Here is a 26,786-nt window from a genome sequence, read left to right as displayed (position 1 = left end):
CTACACTTGGACAATGGAAAAAGCAATTATAATGTAAGTAACCCGTTAGATTATTTTATACCGGAATATAATAACAATAGCGTGGCATTAAAGCCCGGTCAAGTTGTACTTGTTCGTTCAATGTGGCATACTGTTTTCTACCGCGCACTATCACCGCCGAATTGATCCCCTGTCGTTTAGAGGGCTCTGAAAAAGGCAGACAACACAGGGTGGGTTAATAGAAATAATTTAACCGGTCTGTAGCCGGTCAAGCGCTCTACTCGCTGTGCCACTTCACTGTAGCTGGTCAAGTGGCACAGCGAGTAGAGCGCACGCTTTGACATCTGTGCACAGCTTACTAACGCAGGTTCGAATCCCGGCACGACCAAACTCAGCCTTTCATCCTTCCGTGGTCGATAAATGAGCACCACACACCGTGGGTAATAATAAGCAGCGCTGAGATACCTGACGGTTCTTAGCTCTATATAAATGCGAAAAAATTATTATTTTATTATTAACATACTCTGTGGCACTATCTTCGCTAGCAAATAGTTTAACGCCCTAATAAATAATATGAATATTTTAATAAAGATTGGCTGGTGAGAATAATTTATGTTTTTTAAAACAGGTATGTTGCCCCATTTTGCCAATGTCACGATTTTCAGACTCCAGCAGATTGGATTTTTCAACTGCCAGGTGCAGCTCCATGTAAGCAACTTCATGACCCTCACCATTTTATGGGACAATCGCCAAGAACCAATATGCCCTTACGCAGTACTAGCAGCTAGAAGCAACATACCAACCATTATGGTGGTCTAATGCCTCGTTGTTGGAGCAACCTTCCGATTATCAGTGCAACCATTTACTGCTTTTATCATAAACCATCAGCCTATCTACCGCAAAGGAACAGCGCGTGGCTCAAAATAAACTTTTGCTGATCGACAGCAGAGACAATTGCAAATCGCTGAATATTCACTAAACATTTCATGTGAAATAAATGTACTTTACCAAATGTACAATCCTGCTGTTTACTTTTAAACCACAGTTTCATATTCCGAATTGTGGTGCACTGTGTTCTAAGCTGATCTAACACCCCCTGTACCGCAAAGGAACATCGCGTGGCTCAACATGAACTTTTGCGGATCGACAACAAAGACAAATGCAAATCGCTGAATATTCTCTAAATATTTGATGTCAAATAAATGTACTTTACAAAATGTACAATCTTGCTGTTTGCTTTTAAATCACAGTTTCATATTCCGAATTGTGGCGCGCTCTGTTGTGACATAATGTGTGTTGTCTTCCAGGTTTTGTGTAAAGTCGCGTAGGAGTGGAGACGGCTGGGCGCGTTTGATGACGCACCCTGTAATGTCACGGAGAGAGGCGGGGAATATGAATGCTTTCATAATGTCAGGCTTAGGGGCGGGAGATATGATTTATTGTCGCAAAAGCAAGTCAGCCAGGTCAATAGCGCCAGTCATAGGATTATCACATAATGTCGGCGCACACTAGCCTGATTTATCATTTCTTTAGTGGACAAAAAGTCAGGTGGGGCCCATAGGAAATTGTACTATCAGCGGACAAAAGGAGGGTTCGTAGAACACTTTCAACCTGACAACGAACAATACAAACAACGTTCTCAGAACACCCCCATTTTGTGTAATTGCAAGCATTTCGGGACACTGCGAGTGTTCTTAGAACACATTCAACTTGACAGATTACAATACGGACAGCATCCTCAGGACACCCCCAGTTTGTGTATTTACGAACATTTAAATACACCGCAAGTGTTTAGCTCAATTTTACCTTCCTTGCGAACAAAAAGGACACATACTCCGTCCTCTGAACACCCCAGCATTTAGTTTATTTACAAAATGTCAGAACAGCCGTGTTCTCCGTGGACAAATCGAACACAACAAAAGCGTATAGCACATAAAAAAACAAAACATTGAACCTATCTCATACTCCGCCACCCTCCCCAAACACTCTTGCACACCAACACACTCCACTAAATACAATTTTTAATCCAAGTTTCACTGCGCTGTACGCGGTCGACGGCGAATACAAGATGGCGGATGCCACAGAAAATCTGATGCGCTCCAGGCCCCACGCTGTCCAATCAACGAACACGTCGCATGTCCGCGGACATGACGCAAGCCCATGGGCCAATCGGGGTGCTGTCCGCGGAGCGAACAGGGAAGTCCGTCCGCGAAGCGAACACAGATATCACTAATTTTTGTGCCTTACATTTTGGTCATTTTTTAAAAAACTACTGGACGGATTTACACCAAATTTGCAAAAGCACGCTTTCGGGACCAAGCCGCCGCTCCTGCCGCAAATTTGGTGTAAATCCATCCAGCGGTTCGGGCTGTAGCCATGCGCAAAGTTTTTTCCCATTATGTCTATAGGAAAAAACTGAAGTTTTGGGACCCCCCTATAACTTTGCCCCCCCTGGCCCAAACCTCTCCAAACTTTGCAAAAAAATTCAGAGTGAGCCATATACTTTTTTATGCAAAGTTTGGTGAGGATTCGTCCAGAGGGAGCGGAGTTATAAGCCACCCAAAAAGTGCTCTTCCTATGGAAACACCAACTGAACCATAACTACATGGACGCTACCGCGTCAATGTAATATATATATATATATACAAGAAGATGGTGAGATTGTGCACTGAACAATTTGGGCATATGCCTTATTCATGAAAGAATGAAGAGTTATTTGCATTCCTGGACAGTACCTAAGGGTGAATGCACTATTTGTATTTATTCATGAAGTGTTTTACCCAAAGCATTGTGCATAGATTATGGAAGCAGTCAAATCAAAAATGATTATCCATTGATGAACCCAAAGCATAAATAATAATATAAAAAAGAGGGCAGATTTACGGTACAATGTATGCAAGTAGGGAGAAAATAAAGTGAACATATAATTGAATTGGAGTCCACCTTTAAACATATTGTAAATTGTATCAAAGAAAATGCTTTGATGAATCAATGGACGTTAACATTACTTGTCGTGCCACCTTGTGAATTTCGTATATGGAGGAGACAATAGTAGTTTTCACAGTCCATTCTCTATTATGGAAAGCGTAGGTGATATATTCTGATGCAATCATTTTTAACATTGTACTACCTCATTTGAAGGTTTTAGGGGTTGACATGCAAATGAAAAATTAACCTTTTGCTTTTCCTATTACAGAAGCATGTATATATGCAAATGCTCAAAGAGGCAAGGGGAATTAGAAAGGTCAAAAAAGGTACTGAGTCAGTTTACTTGGCCAATGTATGGAGACTAAGTGGTGGATTTTTCAAGTGGGAGAGCGACATATATATTTATCTTGAATTTGGTCAAGCCAGTGCAGCTTGTGAACATGAGTCATTTTCACGTGGTTTATCCCTTTCAAGAACATTTCTGAATAATAGTTTAAAATAGTGAAGTCTGCAGTCCACATTTCAGAAAATCAAGTAAATAAGCCCTACCATTTACAAATGGTTTTGTATGAGAACATTTTGAAAAACACTTTCACCGTAGTTGTATCCAAAGGAAAACGGTGATCTGCCATTATTGCCTCATGAAACACACGTTTATGACACCAAAGTTACCCTGTGAAACCTGTTTTCATGCTGCCTCTGTGAAATAAATGCCAGTACTGTTGTCATCTTCAAGCTGCCTCTACCAAATATATGCTAGCTTGCCACTGTCAGAACTCATGGTCCTGCTCGTTGTGCACATTGTATGCCAACATGCCACTTTAAAAACACACGTTCTTGCTGGTTGCACATAATAACTACTCGCAAGGCATTGAAAGAACATGACTTAATTCTGACTGTGCCCAAAATAGGCTAGCATGCCACTGTAGAAACATATGATTGTTCATGCATACTCAATAAATGCCATTATGCGACTGTGGAAGTAAATGTTCATGCTGTCTGTACCCAAAATATTCATGCATGCCATGATAAGTACTTGTTTACAAGCCACCAGTGCCCAATCTATGGCCCTATTGCCACTTTAAGCACAATTGTGTGATGCCTGGGGCCCAGGGCCTGTAAAAAACAGTGTTACTGTGGCGGCTGAAATGAGGTTGTGCCTCACCCCCTCCACCCTAATGGGCTATTTGTGACTGCTGTGAATTATGCTGAGAGTGTGAAATATTAAATCAAGTAGTAACTGTTGAGTCTGGAATAACTTGAAATGTTTCTAAACTATATTCTGGGTTACCGACATAGGAGAACAACTTGACATAGAAATTGTCAGACCAGTTTTTACAGTGAGGTACTCTTTTGTTTTATGTAGAGTTGAACCTGACAGGGGAATGTCATGGAAACTATTTGTTTCAAATGTGTCATCACAATCAAAATAGAAATATGAGATGGGGACATACCACACTTCTGCTCAGTTTGATACTGGGAAAAACAAAACCTCACCTTTAGCGAAGTGAACATGAATAGGAGTCAATGTACAAAAGCTGAATATTAATAAAAATGAATATTCCTTATGCACGTTTATGGAATATGATAATGGAACTTAACGTAGGTTTCAAATAAATGCTGGCCTGCATTAAGATTCCTAACATTTCAGAGTCTGAGCGAAGTGAAATTCATCATGTCTTAAATGTCTGAAACACAAGTTGATGGTCTCAACTGCAGCAATGTCCATTAACAAGGGTAAAGGGCCAGATTCATAGAAAAATTGCAGAAACCGTCAACCCGTAACTCAAGGCAGCACCCGGCAAAACGGCATGCTGTCCCCACAGAAACTGTGTACAGTCCCCCTGTAACTCAAGGCAGCACCCCGGCGAAACTGTGGACCATCAACCCGTAACTCAAGGCAGCACCCCAGCAAAACTGCTGTCCCCCGTACCTCAAAGAGTGCCGTCTGCCGTAACTCAAGAAAGCACACTGGCAAATGTGTGTGCCATCCCCGCGTAACTTAAGGCAGCACCCCAGTGAAACTGTGTGCCATCCCACCATAACTGAAGGCAGCACCTCAGCAAAACTGCGGGCATCACACCTAGTTTCAAGGCAGCTAAACCGCTGGCCTACACCCCTAAGTCACAGCAGCCCCTCAAGTCCTGACACTCCCACCACCTCCTGACCTCTGCCACAACCCCCAGGCAGCGCCCTGCTCATAGACCCCTCTCTACACCACTCTGACCTCCGCAGAAACCCCAGGCAGCTCCCTGCTAGTAAACTCCCCTACCCAACACCCCTGACCTCAGCCACAACCCTAATGCATTCCCATGCTAGTACACCTCCCTCCTCACACATCGCTGACCACCACCACAACCCCAAGGAAGCCCCCTGCTAGTAAAACCCCCACCCAGCACTTATATCATATCCCCCAGTAAGTAACCTGCTATTACAGCAGTAGCAGGTGGTCTAGGCTAAGTTTTTCAGAGGCGGTGAGCTTGTAAAGGGTACACAATGAGGTCACATAATGGGAATCACAAATTACACTTAGACAGGATGTATAACAATACAGTTATAATTCATTGGCCAAAACACACTATAGAAAAATAAATGACTACTAGTAAGTAGAGTTATCACACAACACTGAATACAATAGATACATATATACATTCACTTATTATAGGGCATAATACATATCACAAACTCCTACAAAAGAAAGGTAAAATAAGTATTATGCACTCCACAGAGATTGATCCCTAACTAAAATTGCCCATCCCTAAGTTGTCTGGGGCCTTTTGCCCAATAGTTCAGGTAAAGGTTCCACTGAATCTTTGAAACAGGAAATAATGTAGGTAGGGTGTCTGGGGTCCAGTGAAGGGTTCTTATGGTTAGAGTACAAGTTAAACTAGCTAACAGAAGTAGCCCCAACTTTCAGAAGTGTTGCGCAAGCAAGCATTGGAAAAGCCAAAAGTGCTAGAATGAAGGTTTATTATAAGCCAGTTAACAGAGTGGAACATGTGGCAAACACATGAAAAAGTGAGTCAATGTCCACAATGAGAGAGCACAAACACAGACATTACATCTCTCACACATTAACACAACCAACTGTGTACGCACACCATTACGCACACAAACACTTAACTCCAACAACACCAAAACCTGACAACAAACATACAGTAACCTTGCACAAGTAGAAGAAATAAACAACTATTGCCACCTCAAGCCGTCTGAAGGCTGCACGCCGACATGTGAAATGCATGAGCACATGTCCAAGTCACTCAAAAAAATGCCAACATGTAAAGCACTGACAAAACACACAACATCAACAAACACATATGAAGACATTCACCAATGGAGTACAAACACAAACATGCCATACAACTATGACACACACATTCACACCATGTACCCAAAATAACAACCTGCACATGTTTAAAAGCACACAAATATCAAGTGACACATATGCATGACAAACCTGTCAAAAATATGATATCAATAAGCACAGCACCTCCCCACATCTAAAATAACTCACCCATGTACATTAACCATGGATGCAAAATCGATCATAGACATGGAGCATGCGCACGTGTCAGCCAGCAAACATCACAGTAACATGACACACAAAGTGAGGCCCCAAGCTGTATGACTGCCAGTGTACCCATGTGCGCTGAGAACATGGAACAAGTAAAAGTTCACATGGACAAAAAGACTGCAACAAGTGTGTTATGAATGACATTAAAACTTGCATTAAAACTATGTGCACATAAAAAATGGGAAGGAAAAAAACTGAAAGTCAAAATGCAAACCTAACACTAATAAACTATGTACAATGTCAGCAGGCTAGTCCAATGGGATGTCTGCCAGGGCTTTCACCAGGGCCAACTCAACTACAACTTCCTCTCTGTGTGGGTGGGCCTCTGTATGTCTTGGAGGGCTTGCAGGGTGTCCAAAATGTTCTCTCGCCTCTTCTGCCATCAAGAAGGTTTCTTAAGTATGGCTACCAACCCCATTGCCAGCTGCTCATCTGCCTCAGTCCGGACCCTCTGAATGGCAAAATCCCTTGCCTGCTGCCTCTCCACCTCCAGGTGCCTTGCACACCGCACCCTGACCAGCAGCAGGTTATCCAGATGGATCCTGACCCCCTGCCTCAGTCGATGCACCGAGCACGTACCCTGCCTGGTCATTCAAGTGCTGGCCTTGGCAATCCACTCTCACAGCAAACATGCCTACCACATTTGAAAATGCAGGCACCTAGTGGTGTCCTTGAAGCTTTGCTGCCAACAAATGTGGCTCCCAGCTGGACCAGCTGTGACTCAGTGCATCTGGTGGTCCAGTTCCAGCCACATGTGCAGTTGGACCTGGCAGTAGGAACTGGCTGAAGCAACAGATGGATGTGGGGCCATAAGCCTTGGACACCCATGATATGATTTGATATGACATTTATAGACAAGTGTTTCAGTTGCGACGAGGCAAGGGAGGGGAACAAAGGGAGGACGGACAAAGATCCTATTAGGCCAGGTGTCATTCAGATTGTGCAAGTGTGTGGGAAGGGGGCTGGGACAGTGCTGTACATGGGAAAGATGATAATAAGTAAGTGAACGGCCAGCATGTGGCAAGTGCATGGGTAAGTGCGGGCATCAGGTGTCAACGGCTGGTAGGGGGACTGTAGGGATACAGAACAGTCCCCAAGTGCAGGGGTTGCCAGATGGGCAGTGCAGGTGTGTGACGCTGGTGGGGGAAGGACTTGGGCCCAAGATCAAAGGGTGTCCAGGTAGCCAGTGCAGTTCCGGTTACAGCCAGGAGGTAGCCAGTGCAGGTCCGGTTACAGCCAGGCGGTCAGCAGAGGAGAGGAGGAGAAAAAGCAGAAGCAAAGAGAAAGGTTTTGAGGTGCTTCCAGAACTGGAGATGTTTCTCCTCAAGTTTAAGGGAGGCAGGGAGGTTGTTCCAGAGGGAGGCACCAGCCGAAGAAAGGTATCAACCACCAACTCGTTGCTTGGAGAAGCGACTGACCCTGAGGGAGTTGGAGGTGGATGAGCGAAGAGCTCGAGAAGGAAGATATTTAGGAAGAGAGAGTTGAAGGTATTGAGGCCCCAGAAGGCCTTGTGAACGATGCAGAGTGTTTTGAACTTAATCCTCGCAGCCACTGGGAGCCAGTGCAGAGATTTCAGTCCTGGAGAGATACGATCCCTGGGCTTGAGGCCAAGGACAATTCTCACAGTCCTGTTCTGAATAAGTTGCAGAGGGCAGAGAGTAGAGGCAGGCAGATTTAGAAAGAGCCTGTCCCATGAGGATATCGTAAACCCAGGTCCATCCTGGAGCACCAGCACTGTGACAGTGTCTTCTAGTGGCATGACACTAACTGTGGGGTCAGCTCCATCAAAATGGCTAGTGCCCCCTGAACGTTGTTGGGATGTAGGTTAAATTCCACCACATTCCACATGTTTGCTGTTGATTGTGAAACTAGCACTGTGCACTGTGTATGCCCCACAACACTCAGGGTGACAGAGGGACTCCTGGACATGTAATGATGACCCACTCAAGCAACTCGGTTGAACATCACACTCTGTCACGTCTGACATGAGTGTGCATCCATGTGACCGCAGCCCAGGTCACTGGGCTTTGGATGGGCATCATACCCTCGGCCCTGTCTGTGTGACCTAGGTGTCAGTGGATGGCCCAGTGCTGAAGGATGGGGTGTCCTGTTGGTGAATCAAGTGCCAACGGGCCATCTGGATCGGTGGGAGGAGGAGTCTGGGCCCAGGCACTAGTCTTGCAAGAAGTGGGTGACTGCTACACATGCCCACCCCACCAGTGTTTGGAAGGGTGGTCTGCCACTCTATGGAGCTGTCATCAGCTTAGATAGCATTTGTCAAATTAGTTGGTTTGAGAGGTGCAAGGGCATGGCTCTCATGGACACACAACCACTATGTGTTGGACAGGCCCTGTGGTGCACACACTATGCTTGTACTCTCACATGACTATTGGGTCCCTGCTGCATTCCCCTGCCTCTAAACTGCTTGGATGGGAGCACCCCCCATGTAAGTTGCCTCCCTAGAGGGGGCATCCTCCCGAGTCAATACTGTCACAACAAGGTGGCATGTTGATGCCTGCCTCAATGGTCATGACTGGACAAGCATGTAGGTCCCTAACATGCCCAAAACATTGCAATCTGTGCTCTATACCCATATGTGTACATGTAGTCATCGACTCACATTGCATGTGCACTAGTGCACCAACTCATCAAAAAGTGATAGTGCACATGCCCACACTTGGCCACATAACCAGATGTCTGGCATCATATACACACAACATCAGCAAGAGGCTTCATTCTGGTGTAGAGCAGTGTAGCACACTTGCTGTGTACATGAGGGAATACCTGCAATCATACATACCCATGCAGAGCATACACACACTGTAGAGCAGTGCACCACATGGGAACTCACCAGCTGCTTCCAGATGTGACGACCACTGAAGGCTCTGGGAGTGGAGCACTGGGTAAAAAGTCTTCAGTACATGGATTTCAAGGGGTGATAACTGCTGTCCGCCCACATGGTGCACATCACATTTGCCACTAAACACAATAAGAGGTTGAGGGAGTAACAATGCCCACTGCTAACCGACCCTCATTTAGGTATTTCACCTTTAAATACAGACACAAAGGTTAGAGGAGTTACCAATGCTATTTTTGCCAGGCGATAGCTGGGGAGAAACCAAAGGCGTTCAACCAAGTTTGTGCTTCCAGTACATTAAATTATGAAGCACAATCAGGTATATCAACAGGTAAACAATTTTATTCGTATACAAAAAACAGCACCATAAAATGGTGACAATGTTAAAACATTTTAAGATGGTTATACACAAATGTTAAGAACAGAAGCTGAAGTCATCTAGAGTAGAGATAAATACTCAAACCAATAAGGACAGTGCAAATTTGTAACAGACAGTAGATAGTTAGGTCAAGGGTTGTGAATCAATTGCCCTAAAATGTCAGCGGTGTAAAGAAAGTGTTGTGTGCTGTTCAAATATGCATGTAAACTAAATCCAACACTCCATTAAAACTCTCCATCACTCATTCATCCACATACTAGCAAATACTTCCAACATGTTTCTTTCCAAAACGTAAAGTGCGAAAGATGCAAGGAAATTTGTCAGGGACTGTCAGGGGAAAACAAAATAGAGTGCACTGTAATAATCAATGTGCAACCTGTTAAACCAGACAGGAAAATGTCCTGTCTACTCAGGATACAATCTGAATATACAATTAGCATACAGAGAACACTTCATGAACCTTTAATTCTTAGTGTAAGGTTGATGTTGTGGCCAGAAGGTGGCCACTGGTCTGGTAACACTGAGTATCACCTGAAAAGAATAGAGAAGACAATGGGATCAATATCCATTTGTCTATTGTACACAAGTCCGTGAATCAACACAGTGTAATTGTGACCCGACATTACATTGGGCCAGTACCAAAGAGGGAACCTAAATGGCCCTATGGGCATGCAGTAGTAGGTAACATCATGAGAAGGAAAGAGCGAGGCCCAAATGGAAAAGGAGTTGTAATATGCTCCCTATCTCCCTCAGCAGCTTCATGGGCCCCAGAGGGCTTATCTAGGGTTAGTTACACACAAGTTGTTCCAAAGGTAAAAGGCAAAAGAGCCTATGTGCCTCTAGTTGTAGGCACTTGTAATACATGTGGTCTGATGGCAAAAAGTACATTTCTTACCATGAGCCTTTCTGGTAACCGTTGTTGAAGTTCCAGATGGTTTTCTGTGGGGATGCGGGTGGACAATCTGCGAGCCTATAGTCCTCCCATTCAGTGCGGAAAGCCGATGATATTCAGTAGGTGTGGGAAGAACCGCAAGTGCCCCACGGGGAGTACTGTGGAGCAAATACAAAGCAAAGCGGTTAACATGCTGTTGTGGGTTACTCCGTACAGCCGTGCATCACTGTTCAATAGAATTTCTACCTTGTTTTTACTTTATGCTTCCTCCAGTATGGGCTTCTGCCAAGATGCCAATTTCTGGCTGCCACAAATATTGGTATGGTGTGTCAGCGTCACCATGTGCTGTCAAACATTTGAGTCCATTGTGGAGCGGCTATTAGCCAAAAGTGCTTCACAGCACTATGTGACGGCATACTGGAGTGAACTAGAGGGGAGAGAGAGAGACACGGAATGGGAGGGAATGTAAGAGGGGGAGGAGGGAACACAATGTCCATCTCCCTGGTTTTCTCTCCCTTTCTATGCTATCTGTGACCGCGTAACATTACGAAAATCTCTGTCGGCAGGACTGGTCAACCTCACCCGAAAAGAGTGTGTTGCTCTGTACATCCACATTTGCAGCTGCATTGAGGGAGGCCTTCTCTTGGCTCTGGTGATTGATGTTGTCCCATCACTTTTTCACAGTGTAGATATAACAGTCCACCACTCTCTCCATATTGATGGCAGCTGTGATGTCCTCCCAGATTTTCTTTCGTCCACCCTTCCCGACCTGAGTTTCTGGGTTGAAGAGGGCATAGAAATAGGTCAGGACCTAATCCACCAGGATGCCAACTTGTTTGGAGGTGAAGTTTGCAACCCTCTGCCTTGCCCTGGTGTTGGCGCTCGAAGGAGGGGAAGATGGGACAGACATGGCAACCCCAAAGGCAGGTGTGGTACAGCTAGATCCTGACATGCTGTGGAGCAGTGTTGGTGGAGGATAAGAGAGGTGGAAGTCCCTTGTCATCAGTAGAGGTGGTCACAGAGCCTCACAAGTGATCCACAGGCAAACAGGAAATGGGGGAACATCAGGCACTCAAAGACAGTGTGGGTGGGCAGCAGATATTCATAAACAGTACGCAGCAGAAAATAGTGGGGTTTGGAGGCAATACAGAGCTGGAGGTGGCAAAGTATAAGGCATGGAGGTAGGAGAAAGGCGATCCATGGTATCAGAATCACAAGGCAGCGTGGAGATGAGATGAAAGGGCCTCAGCGGGTAGCTCATGTTTTACACCCTGTTCACCTATGGGACAAATTGCAGTAACAGTGATATTTAAAAGTTGTGATGCACATCACTGGGTGTGCGCAAGAAGGTACAAAGACGGATGATTGAGATTTTCTGTCACGTATTTGGGGGTGCTTCGCAAGCCATTGCCTTCATGTAACGTTTACTACACTTTTCTTTTGGAGGGTTGCCTCTGCGCCTACACGTATGTTACATTTTTTTATTGTGAGGCTTTCTGAGTTTCACTTATAATGTTCTTTGGTTTTGGGGGTGCGTCTGCGTATCACGTATACTGATTGTTCTTATTTGGAAGCTTTCTGAGTATCTTGTATGTATTTCTTTGGTTTCTGAGTGCCTATGCATACCGTGTACCACTTTATTTCTTGTAGGACGCTTCCTGAGTATGGCATATGCATTTTCTGATTTTGGGGTGCCTTGGACCCTTGCAGGACAACTCATCTACATAGTCTATAATGCAAAGTAATATTTTTTGGGTGTGTGATATTATTGTGGGTTCTTTCCATTTTGAGTGCACCATGAGTGGAAAGGATTCAAAAAAGAAGGGGAGAAGACGGGGATGTGATGAGGACACATGTGCCCCAGCCCCAGGAGGACTTGGTGAGCCTCAGCCGACAGGTGACCCTGCACCTGTACTTGAGCATGGTGAAAAGCCTGCATGTGGGCCAGTACCACCAAAGGCCACTAGGGTCAAGAGGGGATGCCTTGCAGAGTAGGAAGAGGCACCACCCAAGATCAGGCACAGGCAAAGGGCAAGGGTCTGTCGAGGAAGAAGCACTTCACTGATGGAGAGCTTGAACTCCTCACAACATATGTGACAGGACACCATGTCGAGTTCTACCCCACGGCGGGCAGCACCCATACTCCTGCTGGACTCAAAAGCAGTGATCAGGTGCAAGGAATGGGAGGCATAGACGCCTATGTGGGCACATCTGGTGAGTTGTGTTTGTATGTACTGTATGTGTAGATAATTATGGATGACATGCCCATATATGTGTTGGCTTACAGTTGGCTGCAACAGCCATCCAAGGCCAGTGCATGTTTGTTACCATGTACACTTCTATCACATGACCTGCGTTCTGGGAGGTGGTTGTGTGATTTCCATGCGTGGTACATGTTGGTGTCTTAGTACACATCACTGGCTGCTGGCCTTCACAGTTGTGCCAGTACTCGTATGCAGATCAGTTTCTAGCCAACTTGGTGCCCATTGCAAAACCCTACAATTTGCCCACCTGACTTGCACATATGATCCCCAAGCCACACCACTCTGTCACGCAAAAAAACAACCTCAATATCAATGAATCATTGCTAAACTAATGGAGACAGTCTCTTTGCATTGTACATCAACTACTTTACAAAGGATATCTGATGTGGAAACAAAGCTGTAGCTCCTGAAATGCAGGTGTATTCTTTCGCCTGCTCTTAGGGAATGCCTTGCCAGAATGCATTTCCAAGCTGCCCGTACAGACACACTGTGCTGTGACTAGCCTGCCGGGGTCTGAGTGCCCATGACCACTGCCCTGTGTTGCAAGCATAATGTTTAAACAACCTCACTTGAATATCAAAAGGGGTGCCACTAGACCAACCATACAGATTACTTGCTAATAGAGGGTCATCATTCCTAGGTGGACAGTCTGGCCCATTGCTAATGTACTGTATCAAGATAACCCTATGAGAAAGGGTAGGGAGATGAAAAGCACCAACAAGTGTTCTTGTCTGATTTGCATCAAATCAGCATGCATTTGGGAATTGAAACAATGATCAGAGAGCTCTATTCTCAATTCACCAGTCTGTAATGAAAAGGTTGTATGTCTGAATCATTGAATACATGACAGACACATGGCGTAATGCTCACAAAACTGTTCACAACACTCAACCTAAAATTGAAATGTCAGTAACCATGAAACATGCATACTAATCCAGATATCTAAATTAATTGTATTATGGAATGAAATGGCAGCTCCATCAGCCACTCAGATGGGTTATGGGGCTCAGTTGCTCCTTATTTCAGGAGAATTGCAGAAATGGATGGTCTGGTTCACAGACTGAGCATGCCCAGTCACCAATATAGAAACATCTTTTGTGCATAATGTTCATAGACAGGAGCAGATGCCCCACAAGAACCACACACACAGAAGGTACAATTGTATTGAAGGATTGTTCAGCTCACAAACATTGGCCTGACCATTAATGAGCTGATGAACCGTTTTTACCAAAACCAGCTTCTGAAATGTTGTATAGGGTTCACATTTCCCCAGCCGCTGCCTCCTCACCATTGTGCATGCCTCAGTAGTTATTCCTGCAAAAAAGAGCAGGACCATGCTTTGTCTGACAGAGCTGGCATTAGAATCTCTTATTAGTGGTGGCCTGCAGCCAGTGAATATCATGGTGTGGCAGTGTAGTAAGGGTTTTCAGCCCAGTGGAGGTTCAATTTGATGGAACTGCATGTGTTTGTGTGGAGAGGATATGGCACACTCGTTCTAGATGGATATGTCACCATTTCCAGTGTGCTATTGTATGGATAAGTGACACAGAGCTGGCTCAAGGGATGATCAAGTGGTGCAGTTACACAAGACCACCGAACATATAGGGTGCAGCCAGATCACACAATGCAAACTGTCACTTTACATTGTGTGAGCTGGCAGCACCTTTACATGATACTGTCATGTAAAGCGTCATTCAATGACTGTCAATCACTGACACTTTACATGCCAGTGTCATGTAAAAGGTGCTGCCAGCTCACACAATGTAAAGTGACACCGCCGATTCATGAATTGTGCCGGGTACAATTCACACCCCTGAGAAATCTGACACAGGGTGCTGGTAGACCTAGGGCTGACACTGATGTGACACATCAGAAAGAAACAGTCATATGTCCCTTTACATATAGGAACAGAACATGGAGGCATTGACAAACATGGTGGTGACTTGGGCACACTTGTCACGGCATTGATTGCACACAAACTCCAGTCTGCACAGTGACACAATGGATCTTGCTGTCCCAATCTAGGTGGAAAGTCACATTGCGGACACATCTGGCAGTGGTTTGCATTTTTTAGAAAATGGAGAGTAACTTGACGGTGAGGGGATGCATGTACTCCATGTCGCAATGGAGCCACTAGAGCACTTTGGCAAGGTTGTCACAGTTAACATTCTCAGGATTGCGCCATATGTAGATTTGAAGTGATATTCATGATACGTTTTTGTGCGTGAAATAAAGTACATTGTTTCGAGCTTTTTAAGTGTGGCATATTAATTTTCTTGTCAGAATATGTAGATTTGCTCAGCTAAATGATGCTTTGTGCTGGCTTTCAAAATGAAAATGCCATATGTTCAGTACTTATCCCTGGGTTTTAAAAGCAAAGGTGTGTTACATGAGTCATCAGTCATGAATTGTCCCCAATTTAAAGAATCTGTCAACACTAAGAGCATGAGCCGGACACTGGTGGGGGGGCCATGCCAGAAGGTGTGTGTATCAAGAACATCTCAGTGGCTCAACATTCACTCTTTTTTTTATACATTGCAATGCATGAATTTTTACCGGCGGTGTACTCTGAGTCAGCTCTCTGGGTCTGAACCTTCATTGTGCCACCCATGCGCACCTTGAGCTCTGCTCCCTGAGAAGTTCCACCTCTGCCTGGACCATGAGAAAAAACATGTAACTGTACAAAATCACTGTGCCTTGCATGTGTATCGTCCAGTGGGTGTGACAATCATGATTCACGCTGCATCACAGAATTGTGTGCATGTTTTCACGGTAACCAATTGCCTGTCCCTGGCATCCAGTGCACATGCTTGACCAACAATGTCTGTGCATAGACGCATGTCCCTGTTTAGTACATTCCACATATGGAGTGTCAATGGAGCAGTGGCCATGCAAGCGTGCCTTTGTCAGTTCCATATTACAGTCTCCTCACACATGTTTGCAAGGAATGTGACTGCAAACAGCCATGTATCTTGCGGGAGGCAATGTTGCAATGGTAGTTTGGGATATCATGGCAACGCATATGCCAACATGACATTATCGGTCATCAGGTAACACTTCCACATGTTGCAACAAGTAAATATCAGAGTTGGGTATGGGATCACTGATGATGCACTGACCTCCATCCTTCTACTGATGGGTATCACCGCCAATCATGTCCGGGTGTATGTATGTACAATTTCACCCGCAAACCATGCCTTTTTGCAAATCCTGATATGCCCAGCCATGACTGCACTTGTCAGCGAATGCCATTTATCTGAGATGTACAGTGTGCACAGTCACAATGTGTGATGTATGTATGCCCAGCCATGTTGTGTCTGTATGCATTGTTATGCACATATCCATGTTTGCAAGGTACTCATGCCTTGAAATGTTGTTGTCTGAGTTTGTGAAGGTGATGAGGAAGTGGATGCAGAGGTGGAGGAGGAAAAGGAGGCGGTCGTACAACAGGCCACCATTGGAGGCTGGGATTTCATACACCACAGAAATCCACAGGTGTTGCAGACACTCCTCAGTCAGGTTTCCAACTCTTCTGACTGTTTGTACTCTGCAATTGAAGATGCTGCTTCAGATGTGGAGGACACATTCAGGAACATGGAGGGTGCCCGAATAAGCAGTCTGGATGGGGTCTTTGAGTCTGAGGAGCTGGGCCAGGAGTCACAGGTCCAGTCAGTGGTAAGCCTGTGTCCACATTTCTTACGGCAGCAAGATCGCCTTCACCTGAGATGGGATCAGGTCCAGGGACTGATGTTCAAAAGAGGGATGCAGACCTGAAGCCAAGGACAGGGTCCCACTGCGACGGGCCTTGACCCCAGCATTCCACCGTCGTGGGCCAGCACACATGGCGGACCTGTGTATGCTGCAGAGTCATCAATGGGAGCAGCAGATGCTGCTTGCGACTATCCGACATGATGACATATTGCATGGGATTGCCAGGAGCATGCATCACCTGGCTGAGAACATCTCCTCACCCGATGCCCAGGATGCACAGCATCTGGCCTCTTAGGAACATCAGAAGTGACTGTTGGTCAGCCTGTAGAAGACAAAGTCCTCAAGGTTCTCCGACAAACTGGGCATGGAGACCAACCTCAAGGGCTGACAAGCTGATCTGAGGTCTCATTACTATTATTATTATTATTATTATTATTATTATTATTATTATTATTATTATTATTATCATTATTATTATTATTATTATTGTTGTTGTATTTATTGAACATGGACCTGACTTTGAGAAGCAATGGTCCACTTTACAGAGCTATATAACAATATAGATACATAACAGAGCGCTTTACAGAGATACACAACAGTACAGCTGCATAACAGAGTGCTTTGCATAGGTAACAGAACAGATATACAGTGGGGGATGGGATATAGAGGGGTATAGACGAGGGGTACAGCGGTACCGGGTGGCAGGGAATAGAGGGGCAGGCAGCATCTAGTGAGTCTGGTGACGCAAGGAGCAATGTGATGGCCTAGGTGTTGAGACACAGAGATTCCTTGAAGAGGTGGGTCTTGAGTTCTTTTCTGGATTGTAGGAGCGTGGGGGTAAGTCGGATGTTGACAGGGAGGAGGTTTCATAGTCTTGGGGCATAGGCAGAGATGGCTTGTTTTCTGTTTCTTTCCTTTTTGCAGTGGCGGATTTCAAGTCTTCATGTGTCCTGGCTTCTGGTGGTGTGCTGTCCGCTGGATATGTTGAGTTTCTCTGCAAGGTAGCCGGGTGACTTGAGGACGGCTGCCTTTTAGATGATGCAACTCGACTTAAAGGTGATTTGTGCATGCAGTGGGGGCCAGTAAAGGTCGATGAGTGCCGGGGTGATGTGGTTGTATCTGCATAGGCCTTTGATGAGGTGTTCAACAACGTGTAGGACACTTCTCAGGGGCACAAGGGAGGTTGATGGGAGGCCTTGGAGGATTGCATTGCCCCCATCCAGGTGTGATAAGACCAGTGCTCAAAAGGTGGATCTAAAACTGACTGGAGGGAGGAAGGGCATGAACTTTCACTGGAGGGAGAGCGGATGACAAGGTGTCTGAGTTTTCTTTGCTATGTGTGTCATGAAGGAAAGGTGTTTGCTGCTGTGGAACCAGAGGAACTTGACACAGGAGGTTAGCTCAGGTGTGAATCCCTCAGAGTTCATGGTTGATAGTCAGGTCTGCATGTATGAGTGTTTGGTGTTGTTGGTGAGGAGTAGGAATTTGGTCTTGGAGGGGTTGATATTCAAGTATGCACTGGACATTGAAGACTGGATCAATTTGAGGCATGTTTTTAGCCTACAGATGTCCTTGATAGATTTGATTTGCCAGCACATAGACACCAGCTCTGCATCCACAAACCCACCACACATCGCTTCTTGCAAAATCTCTACACCCTGGACAACATTCAATACAATCTCGACAGAGGACCTGGTAGAAACCCTGGCCACCCTCAAAGCCACATTGTATATATAGATGACATCCTCCCAGTATTCTCCTGAAGACCCCCCCCCCTGCAAAGCTCTCCTTTCCTACCTGGAGATCATCAACAACTCCCTAACTCAAGACACCTTCCCATCAACCATAATAACAAAAATAAATCCCCCCTCTACTAAAGAAACCCACTCTGGATCCCGACAACCTAGGTAACTGTTGCCCCATCACCCATCTTCCCTTCCTACGTAAAATCATCAAGAAAGTGGTAGCCGCAAAACTGTAGCAACACATTGACACCAAAAATCTCCTCCAAACCTACCAATCTGGGTTCTGACCCAAATGCAGCAGGAATACAGCAACCATACAGGGGGTCGACTATGACCTCAACATCCTTGGTTATTACCACCCCTGCCTCCTGCTTCTACTCAACCTCTCCGCTGCTTTTGACATAGTAGACCCCCATGCACTTATGGACAGCCTACTTCGGCGCATGAGCATCAGCAAACTTGTCCTATGCTGATCCAGTCCTACCTCACCAACTACCGGCAGTTTGTTCAGATGGACTCCTCGAGATCGCCAATGCCACCTGTTACCGGTGGAGTGTTGCAGGATTCCATCCTCTCCCCAGTGACCTTCAATCTTTACATGGAGCCGCTGGGAGTCCTCCTAGCTAGACACAACATCCACCAAAACTGGACTCCCTGCATCAAGATGCAGTGACCCACAGAAAAGGTCTGAAGCAGGAAATGTTGTCATCCAATTGCCGTGAGATGAAGAGCTTTAGGACTTCAATGCATGAGGAACTTTCAGCTAAAAGTGCCAGCTCCACCAGGAGATTGACACCTTGAGGCAGACTCTATCCCAGCAAATTGATGCATCATTAGTTAGTGCACATGCAGACTCTGTGGCCACTCAGGAGGAAGTTCATCAAGACTTCTCTGCCATTCGGATGCTAATGCCTGAATCTGTATCATGGGTGGCCCTAGCCAATGAAGACCAGGCTTTGGCACTGAGTGGACAGGATGCACTGTCACCTCTGCCACCACCTGAGGATCCACTACAGGATGGCAGTCCCAGTCCACCGATGCCACCTCTGCCACCTGTGCCCTGATGTCCATGTGCCCATGTTCACTGCTAAAACAGCATGGCTACCTCCAAACTCGTAATGAGGGCCAATGTGTTTTGAGGGACAAAGGTTGTGAGGCTGGTGAGTCATTGCTTGCAGTTGTTGCATGGCACTCAGGGCGGGCACAGGGTGTGGTGTCAATGGGTGTGTGGATGTGTTACCTGCTCTGGTTTTGTGTTATTTTTTCTTAAGATGCATTCTGCTAGGGGTGATGGTTGCTGCTATGCAAGGACACAGGGCTGTGGGATGCCTACTCACAACACATTGGAGGTGTAGGCTGGGTTGGTGACTACAGAGGGGGTCATGGATACATGACTAGGTACAGCTGGAGCAGGCTCACATGGGGAAAGATGTGAGGTAAGATAGGCATCTATCTTGAACAACTGAACTTGCAATTTTTTCAGTCTGTATGACTATTTAGATCTTGATGTGTATTGTGAGCTAAATTGTTGTCGTGGAATGGGTGGCCACTCCACCTGTACATTGTTGTGAGACAAGCCGAGGGTGGCCAGGGCAGTCCTCACAAGTGTTAGTTACTGCTTACATCATATGCTGTGCCTTCATACTTGTATTCGCCTATGTGTTGTAGGGGGTCTGCGTGGACAATTGTTGGTGGTGAGCATGTGAAAGTGGTAGGGGATTTCATTGATTGTGTTTTGTGCTTTTGTGTGAGAAACATTTATACTGTTGTTTCCACTAGCTATGACTGTGTCAGTGATGGGTGCAGTTGATTTTATGGCTGTGAACACACACAGTTTGCCTCACCCAGACACACATTCTCCTGGTGTTAATATGGGCAAGGCGCATTAGCCCAGATTCATCAGTGAAGGGCACCGGGGATGTGGCTTCACTGTGTGTGCACCACAGGTGCTGGTGTTCATGTGAATCAGGTTTACATATGCTTATTGCATGCATCCTGTCCCTGTGCCCTTTGGCCGACCAAGGGCATGGATGGTGCCTGTGCCTGAGGGCAATGTCCCTCCTGCCTCTCTACTGGTATGTCACACTGTGTGGCAACATTGTGCAGGACACAAGATGCTATGATGATTTTGCATACTACTGGTGGGCCATAAAGCAATAAGCCAACCCGAGTGGTCAAGGCACAATTAACGTGGCTTGAGCATGTGTGGGAGCGAGAGGTCTTTAGGTCCCCCCCGTCCCCATCATGCATTCAGTACAGCTTGGATCATATGCCAGTGGTGGGGAATGCCTCCATCACCCTTATGTAATACCAGCATCAGCTGGCATTTGCGTAGATGGGGCTGTTGCGAAGGACACGTGGCATCCATTTTGTGCACCCTCGACTCCATCTATTTGACTAGGCCTTACTGAGATAATACGGAAAGGCTTCTCTCCCCTCAGCAGCTCCGCACAAACTGCGCACAAGGCCCCGACCCTTTCTCACTGTGTCTGAAAGCTTCACAGCTCCATTCTCACACTCGAGCCGGAGGTAATTGCAACAAAAACAAATGTAACATCTCACTCTTCCTCTGAGATCACTGTCCCGTGTGTGAACCGGCTTGAGCCAGGCCCTGTAGCTCATCCATATCCACAAACCTGCCCATGCCCCCTCACCCTCACTATTGGAAAATTACTGCCAGTGTAACCTTGTGTCCCTGCAAGGTATTCTCTTGATGTACCAGATATGTGACCCCACCATGATGCCCACCCCAGCATGCCCTTAGCTAACATCAGACCTCTGTCACAGTATATTGTCTCCCACTACTAACAAATGTCAAACTGCGTCAGCCTCTTTGATGAGTCCAGACCCTCTGTGCAATCACCGTTATCACACTGGTCAAGACCCTTAAACTAGTTCCCCATATAAGTACCAACAAGTGATGATGCAAATACACAAATTAAATTTATAGGTTTACAATGATTTGCTCAAAGGAGTTGTGATGACTATTATTTAGTGCATGTTTTATTAGGTTGTATTACGTTAGCTTAGCTAGTGGCCTCCCTGCCTCGCAGCGACCTGACCGTCACCCCGCCCGGACACAGGCAGATGGACCTCATGACATTCGTCCTCCCCCAACTGGACATCCAATCCGGATGGAGCAACGCCCAGTAGACCATATGTATCTATCTATACTGCCTATCCAATCCTGCACTGGCAAAGTACCCTATGTTAGTTGTGTCATCTATGACAATGTTTCACTTTATATTGTCATGTAATTGTAATGTTTGCCAGAGAGCTCTCGGGCAGCAGAGTTCTCTGGATGCCAATTCTCGATAAAATATTCCAGCTCTCGCAACCTGTTCTCTCATCTCGTTGGGGTGTGTCTCATTATTTGTATTGCAAATACAAATAGCACGTAGTAAGATGGGGATGGGCCCTTACATTTGGTGACCCCCGCAACATGATTTGGGACAGGTGCCGCGAGGCCCCGTGCCATGCGTGGAGATCCGGGACGCCCTCCAGCAAAACCATCGCCTCTGCAGTCGACCAGCCTATGCGCACAACAAGAAGGGTCCAAGGGTTCCCGGTTACCAAATACCCAACTAAAAAGCTGCTCGCCGAGGCGGGCCATGGCTTGGTTGGGGTGCGTGCCAGATTGTGGATAGACCGTGAATGGCGATTCTCGGACCACCCGACTGAAAATGTGAGTACCGGTTCCAAAAGTTGCCAAGAGGTAAAGGAGGGGTTGGGTAAAAGGGAACAGGTAATAGAGTGGGCATGACAAAAAGTTAGGGTCTGTGTGAATGATACTGAGGCTTTTCTGATCTATCCTTTATATGGCCATTAGGTTCTGTGGAGATAAACGAGGTAAAAGAAGAGTAAGGGATCCTAGCCCGAAAGGGGTAGAAGGTGGCGCCGCATAGCATTGTCTCGTCCAGTGCTGGTTAATAAGTGAAGATAAAGAGAAAACAGTAGGAGTCTCGTATATGTAGTAGACTCAGAGTAGTAATTTAGAAAATTATTTTTCCGTATGAGCAGAATTCTTGGTGAGGTAGCAAGAAGGGAGTGGGGGTTGGGGAGTACATGAGACAGTTAGAGCAAGGGGTAACAAACTGAAGTAATTGAAAGAAGGAGCTAAGCGCGCAGACAGTTCATGTTACATGTTACATGCTTTATCATGTTTTATGTTTTTATGTGTGTCAAAATGTTACATGTTGGTCTGTTAGTAAATACCTATGTGTCTGTAAACTGAAAAGAATTAAGGTTGATTAAGAAAATTGACAATGAAATGTGTAAGTAAATGAGAAATATTTTGGACATTGATAACTAATTAATATTTCAAGTTGAAATAATTTACAGTCCCAGTAAAGTGGTGTAAGTGGGAAGGTTGTTCAAATATTGTTGGTAGCAAAAGCTAAAAAGAAAGTTGAAAAGAAGTGTAACAACAAAGAAATTGTTAACTGAGTGTCCGTTTACCTGCACGCAGGAGATTAAGTGACCACAAATAGGAGTATTAAATACACTATTATGGGGGAGGGCAACACTACTAGCACATACTTGTCAACACCTCCCTTTGTACAGTGAGAAGATACAGAAATATGATGATCAGTGGGTGGCGGAAATAATAGGAGACAGCAGAACACCCATATGGCCGGAGGGAGAGTCTTTTGACAAGAGGGTACTGGATCTAGTGTCTACACATTTGTTGGCGAGGTATAAAGGAAAACTACTGCAGAACAGAAGGGAAGTGTTAGACTTCTGGCGAATGTTCAAAGAAATAGCACCTACAAGTGAGGAAAGTAAGGGTACGATAGTTGAGAAAGACGTACTGGAAGAAGGAAATGGGGCCAGAGGAGGAGAATGCACTACAACCACCACAGAGAATGACACTACTAAAATATACCCGCTGATGACAAGAACAGCGGTGGGATACAGTGAGCCCCAGTACATGCCCATGTGCCCCACCCCAACCACTCTGGCAACGGTTTCGGCCACCGCACCAATCCCGTATGACAGGGGAGGGCTCTACGGTCCAACTAGCATCCCTCCAGTGAATTTAGCACGATTAACTGCAGATTTAGACAGGCAACTTGCACATGCACAGTTGGAGATAACACGATTCAGAGTGTTATGCGATAGGAGCCAGATGTTGCCATGGGGAGGGGAAGAGCCACCATCGGCGGCGGCAATCCTCACGCCTCCGGAGAATCCATGCCAGCACGCCCGCAGCCAGCACCAATACAAAGAGGGCAAGACCAAGAGTGGCAATCTGGTGAGTTCCATTTAAATGGTAAGCACGTAAGAATAATGCGACCAACAATCCCAGATAGCCAGCGAGGGAAAGGGCAAGAAGAAAGGGATCAAGAGAAAGAAGTAGAAGAAGTATGGAGCGATTTAGATGAATATGAAGAAGGACTCGCAGCAGCAGTGTCTCTGCTGCCATTCCCAGGTGGCAAGGGAGGTTAAGGCAAAGAGTAGGAAATATGCTGGTGAGTAAGACAAAGAAGGAAACGGTAAGTAAAAAAGGAAGAAAACACAAACTACAAATGCCACTAATACATAAAAGGGCAGGGAGGCCGTACTACATAACATGGGCTCAAATGGATAAGAGTACATTGTTGAAACTTCTTCCCCCACTTTCGGGTGGGGCGGGGAAATTGATACGCGCATTTGAACAGAATACAGCAGGGGATCCATTAGCAATAGGGGATGTGAAAAGTTTGTTAGTGTTTGCTGTTGGTGATCAAGCAGACGCAGTGTGGGTGAAGGCGGGGTTCCCGGGAGTGACAATGAGCTGTGACCGCCATTATGGATCGCCATTCAATAACATTAGAGCACAGGTATGGGATGCATTGCGGAGAAAGTTTCCAAACATTCCAGATTTACACTTAGTGATGCAGTGCGCGATGGGAGAGGAGGAGGAGCCTACACAATTCATCCTCTGGGTGCAAGACCTGTGGAGAAGTGAAACGGGTACGGCGTGGGATCAATCCACCACCTTGTTCTATTTCATAATTAAAAAAAGGACTCCCGAAGGAGGTACAGAAGGCCTTGGATAAAATAGCTGGGATAGAAGCCAATGGCTGGCCTGAGATCCAAAGCATGATTGTGCACCATTGTAGGAGAATCAAAGAGAGAGAAAAGGAGATAGCACAAAAAAGGTTGGCAGACAAAGCAACGTTAGTGCAGAATAAGTTAGTGAAGGTCGCAGCGCTGAATGCGGCAACATCAACTGATAGGAACAGTGAAGGGGATGACGGAGTAGGAAACACACCAGCCAGAATGGCCGCAACATGGACAGAAGGAGGACAAGAACAGTGGGACGGCAAAGAACAATACGGAGGGCCCCAATGGCAAGAAAGACCAGCAAGAGGGCAAGGTGGGTACAGAGGACCAAGAGGGGGATTCGGAAGAATGGGAAATAGAGGATTTAGATGACCTGGGATGAGAGGAGGATTTCAGGGGACATGTTGCAACTGTGGAAGATGGGGGCATTATTCAAGAGAATGCAGAATGTGGCCTATGGGTTATTTCCAAGGACAGCCCCCTATGGGAAATGAACAACAATACGGTCATCCACACCCAGGTAGTCCCTACGAGATACCTATTGGAAGGGGTGGATAAAATGAGCAATATTACAATCAACCCCAGATGCAACAAAGACAGCAGCCCCAGCAGCAATCACAACAGAGGGGTGTCCAACAACAAATGGCAAGACAGAATACTGTAGGGAATGCAAACAATAACATTTTTGCAACATCTGCTAATGGCGCACCTGTGCCATTTCGCAGTGCAGTGGTGGTAGGAGATAACATTTTCTCAGTGCCAGGAACTGAGACGTATGCAGACTAGGACAGCCCACAGAGAGCGCTTGTGTGTCCAGTCCTATCCACTACCCTACGTGCAGAAGAGGAACCACTAGTGGGAGCAGAGATAGGAAACAAGCAGTTTATCTTCATGGTAGATCAGGAGCCCAAAAATCATGTCTCATGGAACTTTGATTTCCGCTCTCGGGAAAAGATTTGGAAACACAGGGGTTCTCTGGGGCTATTTTAAAAGTTCCTTACACAAAAGACCTTCACATAACACTGGGAGGGAAAACAGTGTGCGCACCTTTACTGTACCACGAAGACAAGCCAATAAATTTGCTAGGAAGAGACCTTTTGAGCAAATTAAACATGACAATCTACTTTACTGAACGGGGGATAGTGTGCTCAACACGAGGAGTGTACCCCATATGAGCGATGTTGATGATTAGCACCATGACAAACGAAGTTGCGGTAAGAGGAGTGTCCATTGACATGGACATGTTCATTTATAGTATCAGGGTGTTGGCACAAGTGGTGCCAGAGATAACGAGAAAAGAGTGGAAGGTACCATCATGCCAGGAACCATTTTGTCTATTGATTTCGAGGGGGTTCAGGTCTCGAACAAACATATCACAGTGATAGGACTGGACACACATGGGTGTGAGTGGTGAACAGTACTGTGCATAGACCCAAATATAATGTTGCACAACTTAACTGATGAAGAATTGTTCACTGACAATGAGGGTAATGGGGAGATAATAATGGAAATAAGCATACCATATGACATCATGATTCAACATAGGGAAATACATAATCCTCTCATGGCTGCTGTCAACGTGCCACCCACAATATTTGAGAAAGACATGGAAAGGGTCCTTCCAGAGGTATGGGCCACAGGCCCCCATGATGTAGGTTTATTGCACGAAGTAACACCAATAAAAATAAAATTGAAACCAGGCGCCATACCTCCAAGAGTTAAGCAGTATGCACTACTAAAACAAGGAATAATAATGCCATCCAATTCCCCATGTAACACAGCGATTTTTCCAATCAAAAAAGCAAAATGCTGGCCGTGGAGAATGATACAAGAGTTACGCCCACTCAATGACGTCATCCAGAAAGAATTCCCATTAGTGCCAAATCCAGCATCAATATTGTGTAGCATACCTAAAGACGCCACATGCTTTACAGTAGTGGATCTGAAGAATGCTTTCTTCTCAATTCCAATTGACCCAAGCTCTCAGTACCTCACAGCGTTCACACTACGGGGGAATAGATTTGAACATTGCAGGCTACCGCAGGGGTATTGTGAAAGTACCAACATTTTCAATAGGATCCTGCATGAAGATCTCAGAAACATTGATGTAGAAAGCACAATAATACAGTACGCAGTGCAGGGCCGACTCCATAAAATTGTTGAATTTGTTGGCCACGAAAGGGTATAAGGTAGATAAAGGAAAACTGCAATATTGCCTAGCAGAAGTACCGTAATTAGGGCAACCAATTTCCAAAGATGGCAAGAGGATACTGCTTGACAGGGCAGCTGCCATACGCCATATGATAATACCAAAAACAGTAAAGGACATGCCAAAGTTTCTCGATATCTGCAATTACTGCCGCGCATGGATAATTGATTACGATGCATACACAAACCCCCTGCTGCAAG

The 26,786-nt window shown here is 45.7% G+C and overlaps 1 long non-coding RNA gene across 1 annotated transcript in view; it reads right to left on the bottom strand.

The window, feature by feature from the left end:
- Nucleotides 1-9,672: 9,672 nt before the first annotated feature.
- Nucleotides 9,673-26,786, bottom strand: part of LOC138473774 (uncharacterized) — a 38,568-nt gene continuing 21,454 nt past the window's right edge. The window contains exons 2-3 of the long non-coding RNA XR_011268908.1: nt 10,613-10,767; nt 9,673-10,248 (exon numbers count right to left, since the gene is read on the bottom strand). This is a non-coding gene — a long non-coding RNA (uncharacterized lncRNA). The remainder of the gene's footprint in view (nt 10,249-10,612; nt 10,768-26,786) is intronic.

This window comes from Ambystoma mexicanum, chromosome 8, assembly GCF_040938575.1.
Source record: "Ambystoma mexicanum isolate Mex_15411 chromosome 8, UKY_AmexF1_1, whole genome shotgun sequence".
Lineage (NCBI taxonomy): Eukaryota > Metazoa > Chordata > Amphibia > Caudata > Ambystomatidae > Ambystoma > Ambystoma mexicanum.
The sequence above is the reverse complement of the archived record's forward strand: the minus strand, read 5'-3'. Positions and strand labels throughout refer to the sequence as shown.